We start from the raw sequence: 19,374 nt of genomic DNA on the forward strand, positions 1-19,374 counted from the left end.
CCAACATCAGCAGTTCCTACTATCTCATTATTCAGAATGGCTTTAGATTGGCTCATGGCCACTTATTCTCCTCTGTGTTCAAAAACAATGCCATTTGGTGACTGTAATCCAGTGTACCACCTGAGCTCATCATTCTTGAGGTTAACCTCACTGAAGTTTCATAGTAACAGGCAGAGGACACTTAATCCTTCAGATTTTTAAAAATATTCTTCCATGGAATGTGGAAGTCACAATGTTATCTGGATTTTATTGCCCATCTCTAACAGCCCTGGGGAAGATTGTGAATTGCTGCAGTCCTCGGGATGTCAGGCACACATTTTAATGTGGAAGGAGCTCCAGCAAGTTGGGAAATATATTACCATTCCTTCACTCAATCAACGGTGAGTGGTTTGGAGGGGAACTTGCTGCTGGTGCTGTTCCCATGTATCTGCTACTTTCATCCTCCTAGATGGTGGTGGTTGTGGTTTTTGAAGATGGTGTTGAAAAATCTGGGTGAACTTCTGCAATGCATCTTGTAGATGGTACAGATCCTGTCCCTGTGTGTTAATGATGAAGGGAGTGATGTAGAAGGTTATGGATTGAGTGCCAGTCAAACAGGCTGCAGTGTCCTTGATGAGGTCTTGATTCTGGGGTGTTATTGTAGCTGCACCCACCCAGCTAATTTGTTCTGCCATTCAATGATGTCTTGATTGATTGGTGACCTAACTCCTTTTGCTTGCTTTTGCTCCATACTCCTTTTAATATTAACACATCTCTCTATCTCTGCTTTAAAATTAGCAATTTGTTTAGTATCTGTGGTTTGCACAAGAGACTACCAAAATTCTACCATCCAGTGTACAAGTCCTGTTGTGAAATGAGGTCAGTTACAATGTTGGATTCTTTTTTGAAAAACTAAATTTCATTATTGCAGTAGTTAAACACTCTTCTGATACATTTTTAATTATCATCTCCTTGCTTACCAAACATCCATCCACCATTGCCTTAAAAGCATTCAAGACTCTTTTTGTACTATCTTTTCAGGAAGAGTCCTCAAAATTTAACTGTAGAAAAAGAAATTCATCACATCTCTGTTTTAAATGAACAACCCCATATTTTTAACAAGTGACCTAGTTGGGGAAAGGAGAAAATGTAAACATTTAAAAATTTTTTTACACTAGTTCAGTCTTAAGTCTTGAGATTGTTTTAATCTACGGGGATGGTCACTTTCTACTCTTATAAACTAAAAGTAAAGCTCCTTCGACTGTTTTAAATGAGAAGTCAAGCTCCTTCTACACTATCCCCATTAAATGCCCCCAGGGCAGGTACAGCACCACCTTAGATATAGGCTGAGGTTCCCTCAACTTGTTTAAACTGAAAAGAATTTGAAAGTAAAGCTCCTTTGATAATGTGCCCATCAAACATTCCCAGGATGGGCAGCATGGGATTAGATGGTGAGTAAAGCTTGTGGATAGCAAGTCTTCAGTCAGGTGTAGAACAGTTAGGTGCACAGTTATCCTGTCTCCCTGAAAACGTGTCAGGTTCTCCTCCATTGTGATTTCCTCCCCAGACACTCCCAACCTGTTTACCAACGTAGTGACACATTCCTGCATCAGGCGGTTCTGACTGTCCAAACTGAACATGCTTTGATTTGTTCAGTGGAAACTGAGCAGACTGCTCACCAAACAAGCTATTAGCCCTGATCCCAGAACTAACCTGTCTAATACCCAGTTCCGTACACTTGGTTTCCCAACATGGACTGGTATTTCTGAACAGTTGAGGATTATCAACCCATAATGTGCCAAATCCTTGAACAAAGTATCATGTATTAAAATGAAATTTTCACACTCTATTATGCCCTCATCAGTTTGATGGAATTGCCTAACAAACAGCTCAGTGTGAGTATCTTTATCAGATGGTCTGAGCAGTTAAAGAAAGCAGCCCACCTGCACTTTCTCAAGAGAAACTCAGGATGGATAGCAATGTACACATCCAGAGAAGAAACATGTGGATTAAAAGCAGAAGTAGACCATTTGGCTCGCTTGTGCCTGCTTGCCATTCAATAAGATCATGGCTGATCTGCATGTTTTGAATTCCACATTCCCATCTACTTCTGGTCACCCTTGATTACTTCACCTAACAAGAATGTAGCCACCTGTGTCTTAAAATATTTAATATTGCACTGCCTTCTGAACCAAAGAGTTCCAAAGTATCTAAATGCTCAGGGAGAGAAAAAAAAACTCCTAATCTTTACCCGAAAAAGATGACTTCTAATTTTAAAACTGTGACCTCTAGTTCTGAACTGACCCACGAGGGAATTTAACTTCCATAGCCATCTTGTCAAGACTATTAAGCATCTCATATCTCAGTGTCTGTGTGCACAGCTCAATGAATTTTTAAAGAATGCACTTTGGGATTTTTCTTGGCCATTTGCCAATGGAGGTGTGCAAATAAGCAACCTAAAATTGGTTCTGAATTAAAAAGAACCTAAAGCAATTAGATTTCAGGATAACACCTGCTGAGTTGTGACTCTTGAGGCAGATTAAGTGCAATTCATGTGTGGGATAAAAAGCAATTTTTATCAACATTTAAAGAGTGGGGAAGTTATTATCAATAATGTTTATATTGAGTGCACATGGTTTAGGAGTGATCTAAACCAGATGCTTGTGATAACTAAGGCTCTTGTGGTGCAGTGATAGCATCCCTATCTCTGGATCGAGAGACTGGTTTCAAGTCCCACCTGCTCTAGAGGTGTAGAATTACATCTCTGAACAGGATGATTAGAAAAATAGGTTAAGGGCCTTGTATTTTTGGACAGAAGCTGCTTCTATCTGATGCCAGCTATGTAGGCTGTATGTCCTAACAATTGGCTTCCCTTTAACGATATGCAGCAGTTGGCATGCCAGCATGCTCAATCACCCTATGCACTCAAGCCTCAAAACAGAGTCCAGCATTTAATGGTGGCTCAGTGGCTAGCACTGCTGCCTAACAGTGCCAGAGACCTGGATTTGATTCCAGCTTTGGGTGACCACCTGTGTGGAGTTTGCACATTCTCCCTTGATTTCCTTCAAAGGTACCAACCATAGCCTTGAAAATACTCCATGTTTCACAGCTCTCTGGTGTAGATAATTCAAGGATTCTCAATCCATCTGAAATGATCATCGTGAAACTATGCCCTCTAGTTGTAGACTGTCTAGCCAGGGGAAATCTCCTCTGAGCATTGACCCTGTCAAGTCCCTTCAGACCATGTTTCATTCTTCTCAATTCCAGAGAATATGAATCTGTTTATTCAATCCCTCCTCGTGGAACAGTCTTTTTATCCCAGGAATCAACTGATGAACCTTTGAACCTTTGTGAACCACTCTCTCCAAGATAACTATTTCTTTCCTTAGGAATGTAGACCAAAACTGTACAAGCTACACCAGGCGCAGGTTCATTAAAGGTCCGCACTATTGCCAAAAGTCATCTTTGCTGTTACACTGTGATGGATTAAAACTGGCAGCCAATTTGCACACAGCAAGCTTCCACAGACACAAATGTCACAATGAGCAGATAATATCTTTCAAGTGATAACAAGGTGTAGAGCTGGATGAACACAGCAGGCCAAGCAGCATCAGAGGAGCAGGAAGGCTGATGTTTCGGGCCTAGACCCTTCTTCGGAAACCCTACCCAGGACCTTCCCCACAATGTGCCCGCCACCATTGGCCATGTGGCCACTGTTGGAGCACCCACGGATGACACCCGAAACGTCAGCCTTCCTGCTCCTCTGATGCTGCTTGGTCTGCTGTGGTCATCCAGGTCTACACCTTTTTATCTCAGATTCTGCAGCATCTGCAGTTCCTGCTATCTTTCAAGTGATGTTGATTAACAAATGAATATTGCCAAGTCCCCATCCATGTTCCCCCTAAATATTTTCTTCACTGTGAGGACCTCTAAGGTGTGTGCCATGGTTGTCTTCCGCATTGTTAACGCCGATTAGCAGAACCTCCCAGCAACCATATAGCTGTTGGTCATCTGGGGTACTTGGCCCTCCCTTGCCATTCTCAGAAATAGTGCTATGGAAGCTTTAATGCTGACCTTAGAGGAAAGGCATTGCGGTGTTTTGGTTTACCTAAGCAGTGGTATCTCTGATAGTGCAGCATTTCTCCGTACCCCACTCAGTTGTCAGCTTTGTTCTTTATGCTGAAATCTTGGACTGCAGATTGAACCTATAGTTTCAGCACTAGTTGACTTGCAGCTGAATTTGGACAGCAATCTATGGAATGCTGTGATTGAGATCTTTAAAATTGCGTGTACATGTGGAGTAACTTTCCACTTGTGGAATGAATCATAAAATCCCTACAATGCGGAAAGAGGCCATTTGGCCCATCGAGTCTGCACTAAATTTCCAAAGAACAATTTAGCATAGCCAGTCCACCTAACCAGTCACTAATGAATTCAGTATGAGATTCAGAAAACCACTTTGCTCAGAAGTGGTGACAATATGGAATTTAAATAAATATGGAATAAGTATTTAAACAAGCACAGAGACAAACAGCCCAGATGCCTTTATGGGGAAGATTTGATGAGCTACAACGGAGAAGGGAATATAAAGATAAGATGGGAGGCTCATAGTGTGAAAAGGAAGCCTGTGTGGGCATGAAGACCGACATTGAACATTTGGACTGAATGGCCTGTTACTAGGTGATACTTCTGAAGGAGTGTCATACTGGACTCGAATCAGTAACTCTGTCTCTCCACAGTTGTTGCCAGACTTGCTGGGTTTCTCCAGTATTATTTTTGTTCCAGAATTTGCAGTATTTTGCTTCTTTTTATTATGGTACACGTCCTTTGCCCTTGTAATGTCGCACCGGTGGATTTCCATGACTGGTATTCATTCTAGCCTTGTCTGATCATACTCATGGGTCAGTGATGCAGTGTTCTGTGCAAGATTGGGTGTCGTATGTCTAAAAATGGCTTGAAAATGTACCTGTGATGATTGAAGTGATTTTGAACAATGTACCAACTATAGAATGCAAGAATGTTCCATTTGCAACCCCTGGGCCAATACCAAATTCTGGCGAGCTGACCTGTGCAGAAAGGAGCAGCAGTTTCACTTGGATTGTGCTGCTCAAGTTTCATGTGCTGAGAGATTTACAAAGCTCTTTTGTGTTGTGGCACTTTGGTAGATTACTCTTATATGAAAGCACTGAAGATCTCCTAGTGTCTGCAGCTTACGATATAACCAAATTAGTGGACACATTGATTTGATTTCTGTTGTTAATATTCAGTCTTGGGATGTGGATGATACTGGCAAGACTGACATATATATTGACCATCCTTAGCTGCCTTGTGAAAGCAGTTGTAAGCTGCTGTCTTGAACGGCTAGTGAATGATGGAGCTGCATGTTGGAAAGCAATTAAGAGACAACCACTGAATTACACACATACCCAGTGTGGATAAGGATGGATGGTTTCCATCACTGAACTATTTGGGTTTTTATAACAATCTGACAGCTTCATGGTCACTTTGACACAAGTATTTTTTTGCAGAACTTCATTTAAATTCTCAGACTGTCATGATTTGACCTTATGTTTTCTGCATTACTAGTTCTGTAACATAACCCTTTGCATTGTGCAGTGCTTCACTCAACTGGTTTAGTGAACGACTGACTAAGAAGGAATTCACTGATCCAAAAAATTCACAAAATTTTGATGGTTGTGAAGGAAATATGTTTTTCACTGTATTAGCAGTGGGCCTAGTTTCCAAAAACACCGTGATTGGACCACTTTATCGAGTTGGAGGTATATTCCAGGATTTAATGAAGTAAAACTGCCTTTTCCATAAGGACCTGAACCTTTTAGGTCAGAACTGAACCAGGTTCAAATGAGGTAGTAGGTACATTGGACCTTAGTGCAGGTTTATCGGGGGTAAGAACAGGCAGTGTAGATAAATGATTAAAGGTCCTTCCCCAATTGCTATGCTGTGAGCCTAATACCAACTACATGCCAGACTTGGTGTAATACTGTCAGTTGAATTGTCTTGTGTATAGATGACTGTTTTCCAGAGGCACTGGAGAATGGTAATGGTGAAAATCCATTATCCAATATGTGTCAGTGAATGGGAGAACAGTTGACTGTTGGAAAAAGAGAACAAATCAAAGTAGGGGTAAATCAGAGTAATGATAAGTCAGAAGTCATCAAAAAAAATGCACTTCCAGAAATTGATTCTGACTGAAAAGAAAACCAAAAATAATAGGATTGTATATGGGGGTGGGGTAGCTTTGTGCTTACTTGTGCAGAGATTACTACATGCATCCAAAAATGAATTGTTCAAAATTCCCAAAGTGTTGTGTCAAACTAATTTCAATAATTTTGTTTTGAGAAAGAGCTTTCTAAATTTGATCACAATCTTATCTTAGCTGAGTAAGCATTTATGTAGCTCCTTTCTTTGTGGAAACAAACTGAGTCAAATTCGCAAAATGTTTCTTTTAAAAAAAAGTACAGCTTTCAACAGTTTCCTGTTGAATCCCAGTATTTTAAAGCAGGTGCAGTTAACTGATACATATGATTATATTGTGATATGACTGTGCTTTGGGAAAAATATGTGTTGTTGGACCTCTGTTTACCGGCACTGTTGATCATTGATGGTTTTCCTCCCCTCCTGTCTGAGTCTGTTGTAGATTCCTTGATAGAGATAGATCTCTATGAATGGTCACTAGCTCCATTGTTGTTACACGTGTACCACCATATTCCATCCAAAACCCTTGACATTCATGCCCTCCACCACCAATGCGCAGTAAGCAGCAGCGTGTCACCTACAGAATGCGCTGTAACAACTTCCCATGCCTGCTTCAACAGCACCTTCAAAACCCATGACCTGTATGACCTAGAAAGACAAATTCATCATGTGCAAGGGAGCACCACGACCATCCAGCTCCTTTCCAACCTACCCACCATCCTGACTTGGAACAATATGTTGCTCCTTCATTGTCGCTACGTTAAAATCTTGACTGGAATTCTTCCCTAATAACACTGGGTAACACAACATCAGATGTACTGCAGCAGTTCAAGAAGGCATCTCACTGTCACCTTTTCAAGATCAAAGTTGAAAGTAAAGTCGCAGGTAGATGGGATAGTGAAGAAGGCATTTGGTACGCTTGCCTTTATTGGTTAGTGCACTGAATATAGGAGTTGGGAGATCGTGTTGCAGCTGTATAGAACCTTGGTTAGGCCATGTTTGGAATTCTGTGTTCAATTCTGGTCTCCCTGCTACAGGAAGGATGTTGTGAAACTTGAAAGAGTTCAGAAAAGATTTACAAGGATGTTGCCAGGGTTTGATCTATAGGGATAGGCTCACTAGGCTGGGGCTATTTTCCCTGGAGCATCGGAGGCTGTGGGATGACCTTGTAGAAGTTTATAAAATCATGAGGAGTATGGATAAGGTGAATAGCCAAGAATTTTCCCTGGGTTCAGGGAGTCCAGAACTATAGGGCATAGATTTAAAGTAGAGAGGAAAGATTTAAAAGGGATCTAAGGGCAGCATTTTCACGCAGAGGGTGGTGCGTGTATGGAATGAGCTACCAGAGGAAGTGGTGGAGGTTGGTAAAATTACAACATGTAAAAAGTATCTGGATGTATATATGAATAGGAAGGGTTTAGAGGGATATGGCCAAATGCTGGAAAATGGGACTAGATTAATTTAGGATATCTGGTCAGCATGTACAAGTTGGACCAAAGGGTCTATTTCTATGCTGTACAGCTCTATGACTCTACTTAGGGGCTGGCAATAAATTCTGGCCTTATCAGTGAAGCCCATATCTTACAATATTTTTTAAATGCCACACAGTGGTGAATTAGATTGACCTTGGTCTCTTTTAGTTTAGCAATTCTTTGGCATTAAAATGAGGCTTGTGATTGGATGCAGTGACTGATCTTGTGTTGGTTTTATCACTGATCCTTCCATTTGTGCAATTGGGTTAGGAATGGTGTATCTAAACTTTTGCTGTGCTTCATATCTAACGTCATGTAATTGTCATATGGGTGAGTACAGAAGATTGTTGAGGATCTATACTACATTTTGTAATTGCTAATTTTTGGTTTGGAGATAGGTGGGAAAATACAAACGTTGTTTCTGAAATTAAGATATGTGAAGGAGACAGGAACAGATGCTATGCCTAGTTTTGGCTGTGGAAACTCTAGCTTTGATTTGAACTTTGAAATGTGTGACAGCTGATTCAGACAACTTCCTGAGATAGTAGGAACTGCAGATGCTGGAGAATCTGAGATAACAAGGTGTAAAGCGGGATGCTCTGATGCTGCTTGGCCTGCTGTGTTCATTCAGTTCTACACCTTGTTATCTCAGACAATTTCCTGCTGTTTTTTCTGTTTCAGGTAATTGTAATTTTATTTCATATGCTTCAAGGTTGACCAATGCAGGAAATACAACCCAAAAATTGCACTCAGACGTACAGCTTGTATTTTTAGTGACCGTGCATACCAATCAGTACAGAGAGCATCAAAAGGAGATAGGCATCCGTTTGAAGATTGGCAGAGAGATTTATGACTATATGAGCAGAGTGGTAGTGGCGAGTACAACTTCCCAAGTCACTAAATCTGTTATTGACTACACCTGGGCAATTGGTTCTCTCAGATTCTTTCTCATTACAGAATGAAGATACTCTTAACCTTTATGGCTGTTTCACATTTTTTCCTTCCTCTATAGATGCTCTTTAACTCAGTGTGTACAGTTCCATAGGCGCCAGCTCTTTTCCAGAGGAATATCCAAAATTATATCTGTAAGGATTGATGCATGATTCGACTCTGTGAGTTATTGCATCAAAATCCAATTCTGACCTAGCATAGGCTGCTGATAATCTCTTACTAATAATTTGACATCCTTCTGAACCACTGTCAGCCCAGTGGTTTTGAGTAAATAGTGTTGAGCCGTGTGTGACTAGTTACCCATCTGCTCTGTTCTATTATGGGCAGCACATTTACTGATAGAATCATGGATGGTATGTGAGAACTGAAAGGTCATTTAGCATTTCGAGTCTGTTCTGTTGTTCAGTTTGTGCCTCATTTCCTTGATGTCCCTGGTCAACAAAAAACTCAAGACTTGAAAGTTTTTTGTCAACTACCAGAATCTGAGGCTTTTAGGCAGGAAGATGATCAGAATTGCCACATTCTAGTGGGAATAGTGTTTTTGATTTCACTCTTGAATAGACCTGCTCTAACTGTAAGATTGCACTTCTTGTATGTGGATTTCCTTAATTGATGAAAATCTTACTCTGAAGTCAACCAAGCAAGTCGCTTATCATTTCAAACATCTCAGATCACATTCTAAGCTCAAACGAATACAAATCATGTTCAGTTAACTGCTTCTCATAATTTTGCTTTTGAAGCTCCAGAAGAATCTGTACTGCACTCCATGCAAAATCAGTCTAACATTTCTAAGCTGTAATGTCCAGACTGATCCCACAACTCCAGATAGAAACTGAATGGGTTGCTGTTCAACTGAAGGATCATGTCCTCACTTTTTTTTGCTTTTTGCATCCTTAGTTTTTTTACAACTTTGTGAAAACCACTGATTAAGGTGGTCTTAGCTGGTTTTATTCTGAGATGGGCAGTGATGGGAGCCTCAGTTCCATCAATCTGGCTTCATTGCAGTGGTTGTTTTATTTCAGGAAGTCGTTGTTGTAATACTGCCCACAGCAGTGAACACACCCACTTCCTCTGGCCAGTCACTTGTTGAGTAACCTTCCCAGAGTGACTTTGGGAACTGTTAATGTCGGGTGGACTGGTTAGGTGAATCCCAAACTGGTTTGGTAAAACTTTTCCAAGCCCTTTGTCTGCATGGAACCCAAAGAAACTGAAGCCCTTGTCACTTTTCAATTGAACACAGAAGGTTAAGAGAACTGATTGAGTTGTACAGAATTATAATGGATTTTGTTTAGTCAAGTAATTTCAACTGATCAATCCACAATGATGATGCAGTTGTATTTTCTGATAGTTTCTCTGCAGGCAAGCAGAACTCAGGAACTCTATCATCCCACTCCACCTTTGCTCACCCTTCCAGACAGTGAGAAGGAAGCACATGCATCCTCCCAAAAGAGCTGAGAATGCTGTTTGAGATTCATTCCTCCAGCTAAAGAGGGGTGTGGGGTAAGTGGGGTTTAAGAGTTTAATGCTTAGGGTTAAATGGTGTTCTGTAAAATAACTCTTATGGAGCGGGGTAATGAAGCTATGTCATAGTGATGTCTGATCACGTGGAATTGGGGCACAAGTCTAGGGTTTCAAAGAATGTCCTCTCTTATCATCCCTCAGATGTAGTTATGAAGTTATCCAATCTTTTAATATTCACTGACAAGAGTGCAGACATTACATTATTTTCAGGCAATTAACTGGTACAGCCTAAGCAGAAGCTAAAGGTGTTCTGAAGAATAAAGGACGAGTTATTTTTAACAGAAAGAGGTGGTTAGGACATGTCGGGACTATCAAGAAGTGGACAAAACAATGCAGATTAGTTTTTTAAAGAAAGAAGTTAAATATTTCCAGGGATTTTTGGATGAATATTGAGAAAATGAAAGCAAATGGAGCCTTTGAGAATTAACACAGTCATGATGGAGTAAATGGCTTTCTGTGCAGTAAAATTCTGTAAGCATAAATCATCCAAATACTGTGCACAGGTGTAACGTTTTTTGAGACTGGGGAAAAAAACCAAAGAGCTCATTCCTATACTACAGTTATCGTGCCTTGTTCTCCCAGGCTCTACTATCTATATCATTGACATTGATCCCAGCCCAGGTGGAGATCTGTGCTCCACCTACTTCTGGCATCACAGTCTTCCACTAGTTCCTCAGAATATTAAACTCATCTTTTTTTTGGTTTTGTAAATAAATCTCTAAATTGCTCTTTCGATGTCTGTAACGCTGATCACAGTCCTGTCCTGGCACTACAACTTCTTAAAGAAAAGCACAACACAGAAGGAAGCCATTCAGCCCTCAAGCCTGTGTGAGTCTTTCGAAGAGCAGTCCAGTTAGTTCCACACTGTTCCTCCTTTGCCCACGTAGAATCATAGAATCCCTATGGTGTGGAAACAGGCCCTTCGGCCCAACAAGTCCACACTGACCCTCGTAGCATCCCACCCAGACCCATCCCCATAACCCACCTAACCTACACATCCCTGAACACTATGGACAATTCAGCATGGCCAATTCACCTGGCCTACACATCTTTAGACTGTGGGAGGAAATCGGAGCACCCAGAGGAAACCCACGCAGACACGGGGAGAACGTGCAAACTCCACACAGATAGTCGCCCAAAGGTAGAATCTTCTTTCTCTTTCAAGTATTTATCCAATTGCCTTTTGAAAATTACTGTTGAATCTGGTTCCATGCCCACCTTTCAGACAGTGCATTCCAAATCACAACAATTTGCTCCGTAAAAATTGTTTTTTGCTGATGTCACCTTTGGAACCCTTGTCAATCACATATATCCCCGGTTAAAGATGCTTCAGCCAATGGAAATCTCCTTATTATTCAAACTAAACCTTTCAAGTCACATATGCCACCGTGCATGCCCCACTGTTACAGTTCTGAATTCCTTTGCATCTCTTAAGCTTCTGTTCCACCTTTTCGATGTCTCCAGCTGTCTAAAGTTTAGAGCTTAGATATAGTAACAGTACAATTGGGGACCTGCATCTCTGCCTTTCTGCCTTTGTATCCACCTGAAAAAAAATCCCTCAAAATCTCTTTTGTTTAATGATGAATTTGATCACCTTCATTTCAGTTCTGTTTCTGGTGAAAGATAATTCCCCAGATGTTGGTAATGAGATAGTCATTGCCTGGCACTTGTGTGGCACGAATACTACTTGCTACTTTGAAGCCCAAACTTCAACATTGTCTAGGTCTTACTATATTTGGACATGGACTGCATCTATATCTATGGAGTCATGAATGGTGCTGACCATTATACAATTGTCAGCAAACATCCTCAGTTTTGACCTAATGATGGTGGCTGATGGTCGTTGCAGCTTAGATATTCCCCTGATGAACTCCTGCAAAGATGTTCTAGAGCCAAGATAACTGGCCTCCAGCAACCATAATCATCTCCCTTTGTGCGTGGAATGACTCCAATCAGTAGAGAGTTTCCCCCGATTCCCATTAACTGCAGTTTTGCTAGGGCCATGCTCTGTCAAATTAAAATATGGAAACATAGGAACTAGGAGCAGGCAAAGGCAATTCTGCTCTTTGATCATGCTTTGTCATTCAGTAAGATTTTGGCTGATCCTCTATCTCAATGATGTATTTCCACTTTCTTCTCATATTCCTTGAGACCTTTAAAATCTAGAAATTTATTGTTTACTTTCTTAAATATATTCAGTGACTTGGCCTCCACAGCCTCCTGGATGGACAAATCCACAGGTTCACTACCCCTTTAGCAAAGAAATTTTTCCTTATCTCAGTGCTAAATGTGGCCTTGATATCAAAAACAGTCATTCTCGCATTACCTCCACACATCAGTTCATTTGTCCATGTTTGAACTGAGGCTGTTATGAGGCCAGGAGCTGAGTGGTCCTGGTGGATCTCAAACTGTGAGTCATTGAGCATATTTTTGCTGTGTAGGTGCTGCTTGATAGCACTGTGGATGAGCCCTTTCATGACTTTGATGGTGATCAACAGTAGAATGATAGGGCAGTTAAATTTTTCTCTGCTTTTTGTCCAGAGGATATATGTGGGTGATTTTCCACGTTGTTGGGCAGATGCCAATGTTGTAGCTATACTGAAATGGTTTGCCTAGGGATGTGACAAGTTTTGGAGCCCAAGTCTTTGGTGCTGTTGATGAAAAGTTTTTGGAACATATGGCCGAAGTGGTTTTCAGTATTTTCAGCTGTTTCTTGACACCACAAGAAGTGAATTGAATTGGCTGAAGTCTGGGATTTCCTGTGCAAGATGCTCACTGATCTTGTACATTGGCAAATCTCTTGCAAGGGGCAGAAGATACTGTTGTCGAAAACATCGGTTGCAGGCCAAAACTAAGATGAAGAACTGCTGGTGGCAGGACCAGTGGCGTAGGTGATGGCCTAGTGACATTATCACTAGACTGTTAATTCAGAGACCCAAGTAATGTTCAGGGGACCTGAATTTGAATCCTGCTAAGGCAGATGGTGGAATTTGGATTCAATAAAAATCTGGAATTAAGAGTCTAATAATTACCATGAAACCATTGTTGATTGTCAGAAAAACCTATCTGGTTCACTAATGTCCTTTTAGGAAACAAAACTGCTATCCTTATCCGGTGCAACCTTTACGTGACTCCAGACCAGCAGCAATGTGGTTGACTTTTAACTGCCGTCTTGGCAATTAGGGATAGGCAATAAATGCTGGCCCAGCCATCGATGCCTACATCCTGTGAATAGATTAAAAAGAAAACTGATCAGCTTGATACATAAAAACATCCTACAGGCTCAACACGAAAGTCCACAAACGGGCTGTGACCCCAAAATTAATGGTGTGATACCTTCATCTCGTCAGCTGGCAATCAGTTCCCAACAGGCATGAGTTTCTCTTTGACAGAGAAAATTAGCAAGATGTCTCTCCGTTCAGTATGCCATAATGCTGGATGACAAACCAGCCTTCACCTGTAAAAGCCAACTTAGCATTCTACAGCTCGCAGTCAGACTTTGGAAAGAGCATGGAGTCTGATTCAGACCAAAAGCCAACTCTATCAGACAGTGGTTCTTGCATCACTTCTTTGACTGAGAGATTTGGACAACCTACTGGCCATACATAAAGCAGTCGGAAGTATTCCATCTTCGTTGTCTGACAGCTATTTACTAAATGTAGAGTGAGGTTCTTGCAAAGTGCTGTAGAACTGGTATTGAGTTTGTGCTTATCAAAGCTCAGATCCAGTGGGCTAGTCATTTAGTTCCTGGATACCAAAGCAGTAATCTCCAATCAGCCATGGGAACCTGTGACATGACATGCCCTGAATTTAGATATAAGAACAACCCAAAACCAACCTCAGAGCTTGCAAACTGGATCTTAGAGTCATAGAGTTGTACAGCACAGAAACAGACCTTCTGGTCCAACTCATCCTTGCTGACCAGATATCCTAAATAAATCTCGTCCCATTTGCCAGCATTTGGCCCATGCCCCTCTAAACCCTTCCTATTCATATATCATCCAGATGCCTTTTAAATGTTGTAATTGTATCAGCCTCCACCACTTCCTCTGGCAACTCATTCCATACATGCACCACCCTCTGTGCGGAAAGGTTGCATTTCAGTCCCTTTTAAATCTTTCCCTTCTCACCTTAAACTTATGCCCCCCCAGTTTTGGACTCCCTTATCCTGGGGAAAAGAACTTGTCTATTCATCCTATCCATGCCCCTTACGATTTTATAAACCTATAAGGTCACGGAACATAGGGAAATCGATCCTGGACATACACAAATGGAGAAGCCGTTGTTATCGAGGGACTTCAGTATTTGAAGAGTGGTGTGTCTTCAGGGCAAGCAAGCATGGCATGGAGCCAGTGGTTCTTATGCATCCATTGTGAGGTGAATTCAATCAATTATATGAATTGAGACTTGGTACAATGTTGTACATGAGGCAGTGTCAATTTGGACTGTTGAGCAATCATTTTTGTTTGGCACGTTCATCTGTCGAAGTGACAGGTGAATCCATTTTTAAAGAGATGCTGAAAACAGTAGTGACATTTGTATCTCTGGTAGTTGACCAGATCCGATAGATAAACGCGTCTGCCGTACTGGCCTGTACAAGTATGACCAAGAGTGTAATTGAATTATTGACTGGATGCTGTGTCAGACATGGCTCAGTTGTTGCACTGTCTTTTATTGAAAAATTATGCTTTATTCATAAATTATCAATAAGTACAATAAAACAGAATGGATATTATAGAAATTACAATATAATTATGGTGTTCCTTATTTTGGGGGTCAATCCAAATACAAGAAAAGTAATGTTTACTAAACAATTCTTGTCTCTTCATTCAGCTTGTGAGTTGAAATTCACTCCAGAGATTAGAGCATAAATCTGGAGTGACAGTGCAGAGCTTCCTCAGTGCTGTTGGTGCTACTGCATTTCAGATGAGACTTTAAACTGACCCACATCTGCTGTCCCTGGTCAATATAAAAAAAATCCAGTGGTACTATTTTGAATAAGGTAATGAAGTCTCTCCAGTCTTCTAATCACTCAATTACATTACTTACACACATTGCTTGGTCACTTACGTCAGTCCTGCTAGGCACAAATTCACTGCTGTGTTTCCTACTTCACAGCAGGAACTATGTTTCAAAACATTTATAAACAAAGTGTTAGGGCGTCCTGATGATGAGAAAGGGCTATGGTAATCTAAATCTTTCTTCCACCAATGTTTTCCTGCACTTAATGAAAGTGAGTGAACAAGTTTGATTAACACAATATAACTGATCTGTAAGGAAAAGTCTGACTCATACCATTATGTTGGTGTTATAAGCCGTTTTTGTTTATTGCCAAAGTGTGGTCTGCATGATGCTGCTACTCAGTGTTGTGGGCACATGTACCTGCAGCCATCCTGAAGTAAGCTGGATTTGCCCTGTTGAGGAGGAAGAGTGTCCTTTGGCAACTCTCAAGTAAATTTGTGGTTGTGCAAAGGGATCTAGTGACACTAGCATTAATTTGCATGCAAAATAAAAACTGCTTTAATTCATTGGTGATTTCTTTTACCACCAGACTCTAACCACCTGTGCTTTATAGTTCTTGACATCGAAGTTTACTCCGCATAGCCCAAGCTCAGCGAGGCCAAGATAATGCATTGTTCGAGTGACTGAAGACTTCACACATATTATACGTGATGAATTCTCTTTTCTTGGCAACTTCGAGCAGAAATCAGCCCCAGCCCAGCATCTGTATTACCCTTTAGGAGTGAAATCAGGCAGGCACTCTGGACACAAAGATAATATCGTGTTCACCTACATTTTGGATCTAGTATTGGCTGTCTCCCTTGATTTATTTCAAAAGTTGCAGCAACAGCTTCCTAGTCAACTGACCACAAAAATCAAAACAACATCTGTCTGTGCGAAACTCATTCTAAATGGAGAAGGGGCTTGGAAAATTTTTACCACCTCTACATTAACAGTTTCCAGTACAACACATGGAACGTTACTGCACAAGCAGCTGGGCAGAGGAAATGGTGTATTCACTGATGTGGACAGCGTACAACAGTGACTTCCTGAAATAAACTAACCATAACAATGAAGCCAGATTGATGGAACTGAGGCTCCAATCACTGCCCATCTCTTAGAATGAATGTAGCTAAGGCCAGCTAAGTTAGTGGCTTTCACAAGGCTATAAAAGACTAACGGATGCAAATAAATTTTTAAAAATTAGGAAGTAATGTTTTAGTTGAATAGACTCTCACTCAGATTTAATCTGAAGTTCTAGAATCAGGTAGGATATAATGACCTATCAAGGCATATAGCACAGATTCCACACGGCTTAAAGTAATAAATGATAACAAGTTCCAAATTTGATTTGCATTACCTTGAGTTAGAAGGCTGTTATTCAGATGGTCAGTTGTAACTCTCAAGACTAAGATTAGTTAGATTGCTGCTGGGTAAAGGGTGGAGGAATGGGATTGTGATACAGGTCAATATCATCTAACTGAAAGGTTGATCTAGCTCCAGGGACTAAATGGCCATTTCTTATTCCAGTGCAACTTGTTTGGAGGAAAGAGCAAAGAATGTGATGAGGTGTTGCTTTCAGGATATTGATACTAAAGATCCACATCCAAATTAATTAGCATACAAAGTCAACATGTGATTTTCAAACATTCAAGGTGGTTGAGTTTATGAAATGGACCTTTCATTCACTCTTTGACTACGATAAAATAAATGTTATTCTTCTGCACTTGTTTAGCCATGCTCTAAGAACAGTGGAGCCACATCTGACCTGTACACTGCAAGAAAACGTTATCCTCCTCAAGAATATTCAATGAAGGGCATCAGATGTTATTACAGTTTCTTGCGAGATACCTGTGTCTCACAGTTGGTTATGGCGCTAAATTGGAACACAGTCTCCAGAACTGAAGAAAAGCTCTCTGGCTGACTGCATGCATAAAATTTTGAATGGACAATTAAATATTTCTAAGCTGCAGATTCATCCCAAAAGTAATTGAGCTCAGTGAGTTCACACCCAACAGCTTATACTTCACACACCTCTAATTTGTTTGCTAATTCCTTCATAAAAATAAAGACTGGAACAATCATCCACAAATCTTATTCTCCATACCTTCCAATGACTTATTTAAGGAAAATCTGTTGAACATTTTTTAAAATAATGTGGCCAGCAAGCACACTTATTATGCACCCCTTATGAAAATTTCCTAGTGGAAAAAACAGAGGGGATGTACCAGGGGGTGCATATTTAAAGTACTCAAATAAATGAGTACCTGTGCTTGAAGCAGTATGGTGAACCTTCAATTAAATGCAGGAAATACAAATGCCAAAGAAGAGGCATGACAGCTGATGGGATCTTTGTAGAACCGAGAGCGGAAAGCATAGGGTAGCAAATAAAATGTTCAGTAACAAGAAAGATAAAAAATGGCACAAGAAGCTAAGTTAACATGAGAAAGAATGTCATTGGTTTTCTGGTTGTGAAATATCACATTCATCAAAGATTAAAAATGATTTTTTGTTTCAGATGCATTTCCAAGGCTTCGACCTTGCTGTAGCTCAATATAGCATGACTGGTCTAAGAGCAGGAGCAATAAGCCATGTTGTGGTTTTCAACATGTAAAATCCATCACTGCTACAAGTCTCATCCAAAAAGGCACTGGCATATCCAAGCCACAATGTTTAAGGAAGTGATCCAGTCACGAACTTTCAGCCACAAGAACTTGGATTTGGAGCTTGTTATCATTTACTTACTTAAGCCAAGTAGAGTCTTTGCTTTATGCCTTTACAGGTCATTATATCCTCCCTGAGCCTGGAAGCCCAGATAAAATCTGAGAGGGACTCTGTTCAACTGAAGCATTACTTGCCAATTTTTAAAAATTTATTTGCATCTTTTAGTCTTTTATATCCTTGTGCAAACCACTAACTTAGCTGGCCGTAGCTACTTGCATTCTGAGAGATGGGAGCCTCGGTTCCATCAATCTGGCTTCATTGCTGTGGTTAGTTTATTTCAGGAAGTCACTGTTGTACCTGTGCCCACAGCAGTGAATGCACCATTTCCTCTGGCCAGTCATTTGTGCAGTAACGTTCAGAGTGTGGCTTTGGGAACTGTTAATGTCAAGTGGGCTCAGAGGTGGTAAAACTTTGCCAAGCCCCTTCTCCATTCGGAATGAGTTTCGCACAGGCAGATGTTGTTTTGATTTTTGTGGTTGGTTGAATTGGAAGCTGTTGCTGCAGCTTTTGAAAAATCAAAGGAGAGAGCCAATGCAAGATCCAAGGTGGAGGTGAACGAAATTATATTATCTTTGTGTTCAGAATGCCTCCCTGATTTCACTCCTGAAGGCAAATATAGGTGTTTAAAACTGAGCCTCAGCATTATCTGATCACTGTCTGTATCCTTTCTACCTAAATGCTTATTGCAGATTTTCGGCACTCAGCCAGTTTTCTCAGTTTCATGCAATGTGTGTCTGTGTTATTGAGATGTATTTTCTTACGCTGGTTGTCAATTGTAGAAATAGCAGAATTAAAAGAATTGCAGTTTGGTATCATTCCACTGGTAAGAGAACTCTAAATGCGAAGGATGAGAGGTTGGGTGGAACAGTACCCTGCCAATGAATTTCTTTTGATCTATAGATAAAAACAGCAGCCAGTTTGTGCACAGCAGAATTTTGCAACAGTGCAGTAAATATTTAGCTGTTTGGATTTTGGGACAAAATTGTAGCTCTGGAACTGGTAGAAGATGTTCTTTATTTTCATTGAACTGTGGAATGATATGGTTTCAGCAAACAGATTGGGGATAGATTTAAAGTCTTCTCCAAAAGGAGATTTTCTTTACAGTGCAACACAGTGCCATGCTGCAGTGTGAACCTGGATGTTGTGCTCAAGTCCTGGAATGGGGTTTGAACCCATGACCTTTTAACTTAGACTGAGCCAAACTGAGATGCATGTGCTGTGTAAAACACCATGGGACATGTTACTGTGTTAAGCATACTTATAAACAAGTATTTAGTGTATCAGAATAACTTATTTCTATGTTTTTCAGTTTGCAGCAGCATGATGATAGAATTGTTGAAATCTTGGTGAAAGAAGAGGTTAATGTACCTGTACTGATTCTAACACCTGAACGCAGCTATTTAATCTCATTATCTTTTTTTTAAATCTCAGAACCTTTAATATTTGAATTGAACTTTTGGTCTAAGTCTCCTTTAAATGTGGTGACAGTTACCTTGGCTTCACACTTCAC

General features: G+C 40.6%; 1 protein-coding gene across 2 annotated transcripts in view; it reads left to right on the forward strand.

The window, feature by feature from the left end:
• The window catches only part of ccdc50a (coiled-coil domain containing 50a), an 89,231-nt gene that overhangs the window by 15,367 nt on the left and 54,490 nt on the right, over window positions 1-19,374 (forward strand). The window contains exon 1 of one of the 2 annotated variants that reach the window (XM_048604364.1): window positions 9,971-10,118. The exons of the other annotated variant lie outside the window; for it this stretch is intronic. The gene's annotated coding sequence lies outside the window, so the exon portion shown is untranslated. Of the gene's footprint in view, window positions 1-9,970; window positions 10,119-19,374 lie in introns of those variants that run through there. 2 annotated transcript variants of the gene reach the window in all.

Source organism: Rhincodon typus, chromosome 13 (genome assembly GCF_021869965.1).
Source record: "Rhincodon typus isolate 14 chromosome 13, sRhiTyp1.1, whole genome shotgun sequence".
In the NCBI taxonomy this organism is placed as follows: Eukaryota; Metazoa; Chordata; class Chondrichthyes; order Orectolobiformes; family Rhincodontidae; genus Rhincodon; species Rhincodon typus.